The following is a 10,372-nucleotide window of genomic DNA, read 5'->3' on the forward strand; positions in this document are numbered from 1 at the left end:
ATTGGAGAATTTTATGAAGGACGATCCGCACCGTTTTTGGCGCCATCTTTTACTGCAGAACGAAGGTCCCAGGGACATCGTCGTTAATCGTTAAATTGTGTTAGACTGCTCTCGCATTGCAACTTGTTTTAATGATTTTTTTTCAATACGTCTTTACTGATAGTTCTGCAGATAGTTTTTCACCCTTCGCGCTAGAATCCCCGCACATTTCACCGATGCCTGGTATAGAGGTATCATATGAAGGCATTGTACCAGTTTTGCTCAATATTAAACACAAGAAAGCTATAGGACCAGAAGGTATACCAAATGCGTTTCTATTTAGGTGTGCGGAATGGGTAGCCAAATATCTCGTGATTATATTTAAGGCATCGCTAGCACAGAAACAGATTCCAGATGACTGCCTAGTTGCAAAAGTTGTCCCGGTACACAAATCAATCTGTAGTTACCTTGAAGACAAGCAGGCTTTCATTTTTCAGCAACACGGTTTTCGACGATACCTATCCACTGTTACACAAGTGGTAGAAACAATTAACGACTTTTCAACTGCACTGAATAACAGAAAACAGATAGACGCTATATGTTTACATTTACACGAGGCCTTTGACCGGGTCGTGCATACGAATTTAATAAACAAGATAATGGAAATTAATATAAATTATGAAGTTGTTGCGTGGATCCGCTCATACCTCACAGGTCGTACGCAATACGTCGAAATAAACGGTAGCAAATCTAATCTGTTAGAAGTAACCTCAGGCACGCCACAGGGATCCGTCTTACGACCCCTTCTTTTCATGGCTTATATAAATTACATTGCTCGTGACATAGGCGACGAAGTAACTATTAGGTTATTTGCAGATTATTGCCTAATATATCGAGAAATTAATAACCATAATCACCAGGCGCCACTCAAGCGAGCTCTTGAATCAGTAAAAGGTTGGGCCGCCAACTGGGAAATGAAAATCAATGAATCCAAGTCAGTCATGCTCAGACTTACCAACCGAAAAAAGCACGTTATTAAAGGTAATTATGAAATGAATTCCACCACTCTTACCCAAGCTGACACGATAAAATACTTAAACCTCACAATTTCAAAAGACTTATGTTTGAAGCCACACGTAAACTAGATTTGTACAGCTGCAGAAAAAAGGTCATGGTTCCTTCGCCGCAAACTAAAGCTAGCAGCCCCACCCGTTAAACTGCTTGCATATTTGATCTACGTAAGACAAACGCTAGAATACGCCAGGGCAGTATGGGATCCGTTCCAATCGGGGTTGATAAATCGCATGGAAAAAATGCAGAGAAGAGTCGCTAGGCTAATTTTATCCCGGTATTCTCGAAATGACTCCGTTTCCGAAATGCTTCGGTTGCTTGAATTGCCTACGCTGGCTACGCTTGGATTGCCTACGCTGGGGCGAGGGTGGAGCGGGGGGTTGTATGTCTTGTGCTTTCCCCGCGATGTCCGCGCTGAAGTCACAGAGCGTACGAAGGTCACTTCGCTCGCCGCAGCGGCCGCGTTTGCGAAAGGAACGCGCTGTTCAAACAGAAATAAGTAACTGTGACAGTTCGCGCTCGTCCTGTGTGTACCTGTTCGTTCGTTTCGTGCGTCCTGCTTTATGTTTGAGCAGTGCGCTTCAAGTGTGGAGCTGTGACGCATGATAGTTCGCACTCGTCCTGTGTGCGTTCTTTTCGTGCGTCATTAGGGCTCGAGCGACGCGCTGGCAATTTCGAGCTGCTTTCCGTTCTTCGCGTCACATTCCAATTTATTGCTATCGCATTCATTGCTTCGCCGTTGCGGTGAAACTTTTTTTTTGTTATCAAAAGGACACTTTAATATTGAAACTAAACCTTATCTTATTCCCAGGCGAACCAGCAGCGTCAAATCTAGCAATCACTTTTGTTTTCGGTTCCAAAATTCTGTCTTGATGTGTACGCGTATTCTTTTTTTTCCCGAACGATAAAAGAGTGGAACGATTTGCCAGTGTCTGTATTGACTTCAACGAGCATTGGAAGTTTTGAAGTGCGCATTAAAAATCTATCATAAAATTTATTATTGCTAGTGTTTACGCATATTGTCATGACGTTCGAAATTACATCCTGTAGTTATTTGATGTTGCATACTATGGCACCGTCACAATGTCTGTCTGTATGTTTTTTAGATGCGAAGCATCTTATAGCGGCGGCATGGTCCCACGGCGTTGTCGGCGTTCGCACTCACACTGCGCATGCGCAACTCTCCTCCTTCCCAGGCTCTCTCCAACAGCTGCGCGTTACTCTCTCGACTTCTCTCCTACCACCTGTTTGCGCTTCTCCTGCGTTCTTGCTTCTGCTCTCGCGGCGCATGCACTACTCTCCTCCTGTAGTCTCCTCTCCTTCAAGTGTGAATATAAAGCGGGTAGAGCGCTGCGCGCGTTAAGTTCAGCGCTTGCTTCGGTTCACTCCGCTTCACTCCTCTGATGCTTCCGATGAAATGTGATGGTCCGATGAAGTGTGATGTGGGCCCGACATGCCGAAATTCTCTCCTGCGCAACGCCGCGATGAGCGCCAGAGCATGCGTGTTCCCTCCCCCTCTCTCTCCTCTCCTACGCTGCCCCCCTCTCGCGCGCCCGGCGACCGCGTTCCCCGCTCGCCCTGTGAGAATTAACGGCCAGGCTAGGGGGAAGACACGACGCGCGTAGCGTTGTAGCATGCCCAACGAACGCTAACGGAACGCGATCGTGCAAGTGCTCCGGCTTCACATCGCCTCATGGTCCCCTTTAGCGGGAGATGGTGTTATTTTTCTACAGTATGGTATTCTGTTTTTGAAAAATATGTATTTTTCTGCAGTTTTGTTTTCATTATACTATGTTGTACTTACTTTGTTCTTTGTTGTCTGTAAATTCGCCGTGCCCACCCTGCTACGGCCATGACGGCCAACAGTATTTGGAAATAAATAAATAAATGATGAGTAAATAAATAATTAAATAAATAAATGAAATTACATAAACAAATAAATAAAATACCTTGCGCGAGCACGTTACGAGAAGCTTATGCCATGTCCTCCAAGCGTGTGGAGCTTTCGTCGAGTGTGTCACCGGTGAGCTTTCTGGTAGCGGTGAGATCCTTCCTGCTCTCGTTGACGAGCCGTCTACGGAAGACACACCAATTGTGTCCGAAGAGGTGACAGTACCACCGTAGGCCATGAGGTCCGTTGCCCTATCTGCTTCAGTCGCTGCCGTCGTTCAAACTCTCACCGCTAAGTGTGCCAAAAAATACATAATAGTACATCGTTGTATTGTATCGGTTGATAACGGAACAACGTTTCTGTGGGCGCTTAACAGTTCGGCAGTCCCGGTTATCCTTCTTTGAGGAACGAAGCTCGCAACAGCTCAGTGATGCCACGGAAAATTCTATTTGTGCCATCAGCGACGAAAAAAAGTGAAAAATGCTTCACGATTTTCAAACGCAGGTGCTCCTGTGAGTCGCACATTGTCAACATGGTTAGCAAGACGCTACGGTCACATGAGCGACAAAGGTTTGTTTAGCTATTACAACGACATGCATCCGTGTTTGACTTCGGCTGAAAGGAGACACGGTCGTTACCGTGTTCTCGATCCGGTTCGGCAAAAACCTTACTGAGTGTCGTCATCGGAGCGGAAAGTTATTGCTGACCAAGTTCAGGATATGCTGCACAAAGGCGTTATTGAAGAGTCGAGCAGCCTGTGGGCAGCACCTGTCATTTTGTTCAAGAATGAGAGCTCTTGGAAGTTCTGCGTTGAGTTTAGACGGTTGAACACCTTGACTAAAAATGGCGAAACAATGAATGCGATAGCAACAAATTGGAATGTAACTCGAAGAATGGAAAGCAGCTCGAAATTGCCAGCGCGTCGCTCAAGTGCAAAGGACGAACGAAAAGAACACACACAGGGCGAGCGCGAAATATCCAGTGTCACAGTTGCTACTTATTTCTGTTTTAACAGCGTGCTTGCTTCGCAAACGCGGCCGCTGCAGCGAGCGAAGTGACCTTTGTACGCTCTGTAACTCCAGCGCGGACATCGCGGTGAAAGCACAAGACATACAACACCCCTCCTCCCTCCTCGAGGCGTACGCAGGCGACCACGCCCCGTAGGGTGAAGTGCACCGAGGCGCGCGCGCGCAGCGCTACGTGCGGGGCGATGACCTTTAAAGCGTGCCCCGCGCGCACAGAGGTCGGCCGTTCGTTTCCGCGCGTCGGAAAGTATTTCTGAATTATTTTTCTTTGTGGCTTTTATATATATATATATATATATATATATATATATATATATATATATATATATATATATATATATATATATATATATATATATATATATATTGTAGCGAAGCGTTCCAACTGAGTAATGGGTCGTTCTCTTCTCTGAGAGCACGCTCCTCGTGCAGAGTGTCGGCCCCGCTTTGACTGTCGCTGCCGTGCGCCGTCGCTGAGTCCCCATTAATAAACGTCTTGACAATTTGCTGGAGGTGCTATGCTATGGCTATGCGTAGTAAAGGTCTTGGAGAGCTCGCGACACTCCTCAGCAATATATATATATATATATATATATATATATATATATATATATATATATACACATAGTTGCAGCAAGGAAGTCACGTTGGCCCCGGTAGAATAAGGAACAAGAGAGAGTACGACGCACGTTGGTTTTTGCGGTTTACTGACGTTTCGGCTGGTGGACCAGCCTTTGTCAAAGTAACAAGTACATGTCAACGAGTCTCCTTATAAATACGATATACATGAGATAGCATAGCATGGCGACGTAAATCAGCGATTACACAATTCACCGCGTGCAGTGTTATGTTAGCATTGTAATTGTCGATATCGCGTTCGTACATAGTTATGCTGTGTGCGCGAAGAAGTGATATTTGTAATTTTTTCTTTTCTTCTTTTTTCCGCATGTAATCTAACTGTACCGTCATGAGCACTGCACGCGGTGAATTGTGTAATCGCTGATTTACGTCGCCATGCTATGCTATCTCATGTATATCGTATTTATAAGGAGACTCGTTGACATGTACTTGTTACTTTGACAAAGGCTGGTCCACCAGCCGAAACATCAGTAAACATACCGCAAAAACCAACGTGCGTCGTACTCTCTCTTGTTCCTTATATATACGGTGCGTGACGACGGCAAAAACCAGCCGAGACTGTCCATATAATTGCTATCGCAATAAAATGATGTCTATGTACCGCCTCGGATTGACGACGTCACTCCTGCACTTGGGTTCTCACTTTTCGTCACTTCATCTACGATCAGGGTATTGACAGATGCCTATCCACTCTGCTGACAACGAAAATACCGCATTTGTAACGCCGGACGGCACCGCCACCCTCCGGTAATTTTTGAAAACTTTATGGATTCGATTCCTTGCAGCCTTTAATGGAAGACGTGTTTGTGCAGTTATGTTCGGGGGAATATTTCACCAGTACGGATCAACGGTGACTAATCGCGGACGGCGCGTGACGGAAAAGGGGCGCTCGGAAGGGCCATTAGACCGTTCGCCTCTACCCGCGCCTTTGTAGCCGAACCCCGCGACCTTTTGTCACCCGTACGGCGGAAGCGTGTCGCCGTCGCGACGGTCCTCACTGAAGGAGCACCGACGTGGTTTTGCAGTAATTGCAACAGGCGGCGGCATCTTGTCGCAGACAAGGCTCGAGACGGCAATGTAAACTGGGCACGTTGGTGTGGTTCATTTCAGTGTACGTTGACTGCGTATGTGATTGATGGCGTTTTAGTTGGCTTGCCGCATAGTGAGGGCAGCAAAGCGTGGGAACGTGGAGGCGGAGACACGTCTCTGAGAGAAACAAAGTTCTCTGCTTCATTAGTGGAGTATCAAAAAAGGGTTGGTCCCGTAAGGCGGTCTCAGACGAGACAGGGTGGATTTAAAGGAAGAAATAGGAGAGGAGAGGGGGGAGCTTGGTGCTCGACGGAGAGATTGCGGAGGGGACAGAGGTCGTGCTTGGCGCCGACTCTGATCCAGAGACGAAGGACTTAGAGATATTCTCTTAAGGGCTTGAACGCTTGGTGCGGGCCCAGCCCAGTTGTTGTCGCGAGTGCTGTTCAGTGGCCGCCCCGGCCTTTGTTTTGCCATCAAGTGTGTAAATAAACTCAAGTTTGCCGGGATCTGACAACCGGGCCTTTCCAGTCCTTCAACGTGTCGCCACGATCATCCGAACCATCGGGATCACTTCCATCGACCCAAATTTAACTTGGACACAATTCCAGGAGTATAACACCCGCTTAAGCCTCGTACAAGACTGTGTCGAAAATACTATCTTTGTCCTGAACTTATAGAAGTGCCGGTTTGGTTAACGACAGGCATTGGTCGACAAATATTGTGTCAGGCCCGACCCTCGAAAAATTGAAGCAGTCAGCAACTTTAAGCCACCCAAGTCTGTGAAGCAAATTCGTTGCTCTCTGGGGATATGCTCTTACTTTCTACGCTTTGTGCCGAGCTTTGCTGAGATCGTGTATTCATTGAACAACCTCTTGCGAAAAGACAGCCCATTCGATTGGACATCTGAATGTGACGCTGCGCTCTTTCAACTCAAATTTCTGCTGAAATCAGAGCTTCTCCTTCGTCACTTTGATAAATCTGCCCCTACTGAAGTGCACAGTGACGCAAGCGGTATTGGCATTAGACGCGTGCTCCTTAAGCGTCATAATGATGAAGAGCATGTGAGTCGTTCTCTAAAGCAAGGCTCAAGGGAATTACACAGTGGCAGAGCAAGAATGCTTTGCAGTTGTATTTTCTGAAGTTTGAGTGATACCTGTGTGGCCGTCCGTTCACGATTGTAACAATAGGCCATCATTCATAATGTTGGATTGTTACCCTCCGAGACCCTTCTGGCCGCCGTGCACGCTGGGCTTTAAGGCTCGAGGAATCTGATTTTAATGTTTGTAGGGTTTTGCGGCTGCATCTAGCCCTGAACCCTTCAGAGATGAGGCCAAGACCCAAAGAGATACATCTTTACTGCATCGAGCCTCGGCCGCAACTGCCCGCTGCCAGCGGCTGCCGCGTGACACGAGCGCACATGCGATCGTCGTTTTCCTCTACGCGCTCACAGCCGCCGAGCTCCCCCATATGTTTCATAGCAAAATGGCAGACGTTATTCCGACGCTTATTGCCTTTTTGGCCTTCCTTTCTGCACAACGGAAGGTAATATGGACACCTTCCGCGTCTGTTTTGCTACTGTCTCTTACACGTTTCTTGACGCCACCATCTTCCAGCGAGAACAGCCTAATGATTTATCTGTGGATCCTTTGTACGCCGACGCTCGCAGTCCTAAGGGCAGTGGTTTATTTCGTTTTCGAGACGGACTGTTATACAAGATAAAGTGCTCGGCAAATGGCGCGCGGTATTTACTGGTTCTTAACGAATGTCTGCGACGCGACGTTCTCTGTGTCATGCATGCTGATCCGGCGTCAGGCATCTTGTATTCACTCACACCTTACATCCATTGCAGGAGCGGTTTTAGTGGCCTAAAATGCGACCATGTACGAAGCAATACATCTCGAGCTGCGACGAATGCCAGCGTCACAAACGACCCACATGCGCCCCGCACGGCCTTCTTCATCCTGTAGCACCACCCACTACGCCTTTCGAGCTAGTTGGTATCGACCTGCTAGGGCCGTTTTCGCAATCTTCGAGCAACAGTCGGTGCGTCATAGTGTGTGCCGATCCCCGCACCAGGTATACGGGAACCGCGGCGATACCATCTTCTACAGCTGAGTTCGTCGCTTTTTTTCCAGTTACGCTCCGTTGTTCTTCGCCATAGACCGCGTCGTGTAATCATCAGTGACCGTAGTCGCCAATTCGTCGCCTACACAATGCAAGAGTTGCGTCGTCTCTGCACTTCGCAGTTCCGCCACTCAACACCATATCATCCCTACACAAACGGGCTTGTCGAACGTACAAACCGCACCATTCCCAATATGCTAGCTATGTATAATCGAATCACAAGAACTGAGATGAGCTCTTGCCATTTATAACCTCTGCCTATAATACAGACGAAGCACGAAACCACGAACTTCACTCCTTTTTACCTCCTCTATGCTCGATATCCGCGCAGCTGCCTCGATACACTACTTCATTTTGCGCTTCATACGGACGACTCAGTTGTTCAAACATTGTGCCGTGCTGAAGATGCCCGCCAAATTGCTCATCTTCAAGCATCAAACCTGCCAGAGCGAGACCCAGGCTATGAATGAAAGAAAGGGCAATATTAAGGGCTCGTTATCTCTTTGTAAGACACAATATTAAGGGGAACCAACAGACAATAATGGGAAAGTATAGGGGATGCAATCCGTAGTAATTATGATATGAATGTGCAAAAAACGCCAGGCCTGCGCTGAAACCGCAGCACAGTCACAGCGAAAGCTGGAAGAGCGGCGTTTCTAGAGCCCGTTGTAAGCTCTCTTGGGGCTACAATACAAGTACATTAGAAAGGTACCCACTACGCCATAAATCACAATTTCTGTGAGTTGCGAAGCACCTGCTAAGCCATTATTCGTCATTCTGCGGAGAAGCGAGGCACCAGCTACACGTCTGAAACGCATTACGTGCACTTTGTTGACGCGACGACTGATGACGATGAAGAATCATGGCTCAGCCCTTTGTAATGGGTTGGAATCTTGAAACGGCCCACCGGTTATGTAATTTGTATTGGGTGACGCCCGGTCGCTATTTCCCTCTCCCGTCATGCTGTATAACATACGTTGATGTGGGAAAGAGACGAGAGGGGGGGGGGGCGAAGAACTTTACACTGAGACCCCGAGGAAATGGATCATGCGCTTATGGGATTCCTTGGCAACCAATACAAGTGCACTTGCGAGGAACCCACTACGCTATAAATCATTGTAATTTTACTGGGACCCCGAGGAAGTGGATCATGCGCTTATGGGCTTCCTTGGCAGCCAATACAAGTGCACTTGCGAGGAAGCCACTACGCTATAAATCATTGTAATTTTTGAGAAGTAGGGCAGCAAGCAGTGCCATTTTTCGTCATTCTACGGAGAGCGTTGATACCTGCTAAACGCATGTAAGGCGTAATGCGCACTTTTTCGATGCTGTGCCTGATGACGTTGAAGAATTATGGCAGAGCCTTTCGTAATGGGTTGGAAGCATTCAACAACCTACTCGTTGCGCAATTCGCATTGTGTGACGCCTTGATTGTTACAGAATTCGCGTTGTGCGACGCTTGGTGCTTATTTTACTCTTCTACCACCCTATATTGCATATTCTAATGTGGTTCCTTCCCGACATGAAGCCTGTATAGGACCTTTATGCAAAGCAGTTTCTAGCACCGGCATGGCTCAGAGGTTGAATACTGGGCTCCCACGCAGAGTGCCTAGGTTCGAACCTCGTTCCATCCTGGAATTTTTTTCTTATTTCGTTTTTTTTTTCTTATTTCGAGCGATACTGGTTACGGACACCGGCGGCGGCGGCGGCGGCGGACAACTACGGCGCCAAAAACGGCCGGTGAAATGATCTCATAACAGCTTTCGCTGTAAAAGTAAAGTGGATGAAAAGATAGCTTGCCGCCGGCAGGGCCGAACCTGCAATCTTCGGCCTACGTGGTGGCACGCTTGACGTCCGCTGATCGTTGCTCTAGCCGAAACCAGTTAGCGAATGTAGCTGGTCTCAAGCAGTTCCATCCCGCAGTTTGCCAGGGATTCTGACTCGCCCAGCGGGCTTCATCTGTGAGCCAGGGAATGCCTCAGTATGAGCTGGTACATGCTATAAGCTAGGGAAGAGAAAGAAGAGCTTAGCTTGTTCGAGCTATGGATGCGATGCGCCTATCATTACCTGACCTGATCTCTAAATAAGCACAGTTAACCTCAACTGAAGCGTAACAATGTGTGCTTTCTGCGAGATAATCATTAAAAGAACGAGCACCCACGCATCAAGCGGATGCGATGTTCAGTTGTGGTTCGGGTTGACGGCATGTGACCGGCATCAATGAGCTGGCATAGAAGCTGCTTCTCTGGACCAGGAGGCAGCAGGCGGGGTGCCAGACGAGCCGTCCAAAGACCGAGGTAGTTTAGCAGCTCGTGTTCCTTAACTTTCTGCGCCGCGTGGCATTCCCATCCTCACGCTATGAGTAATGAAATACTTATTGCATACTATTATAGCAAGTTAGCCTAGTTGGTATCCGTCGTCTCGAACTAAGCACTCGGGCACTCCGCGATAGCGAATTTCCTTCAGGTTTGTATTCTGCGGTGTTTGGAAATTTGCTTCTCAGGAGTACTGTTTCTTGTTAGGGGGTCGTTAGGGGATCGTCGTTGTTCCCTTCCGTCGACGGACGGGAACAACGACGATCAGCCCTGGACTTCGTATGAGTGCTGGAAGAGAA

The sequence above is a fragment of the Rhipicephalus sanguineus genome, chromosome 8, assembly GCF_013339695.2.
Source record: "Rhipicephalus sanguineus isolate Rsan-2018 chromosome 8, BIME_Rsan_1.4, whole genome shotgun sequence".
NCBI lineage: Eukaryota > Metazoa > Arthropoda > Arachnida > Ixodida > Ixodidae > Rhipicephalus > Rhipicephalus sanguineus.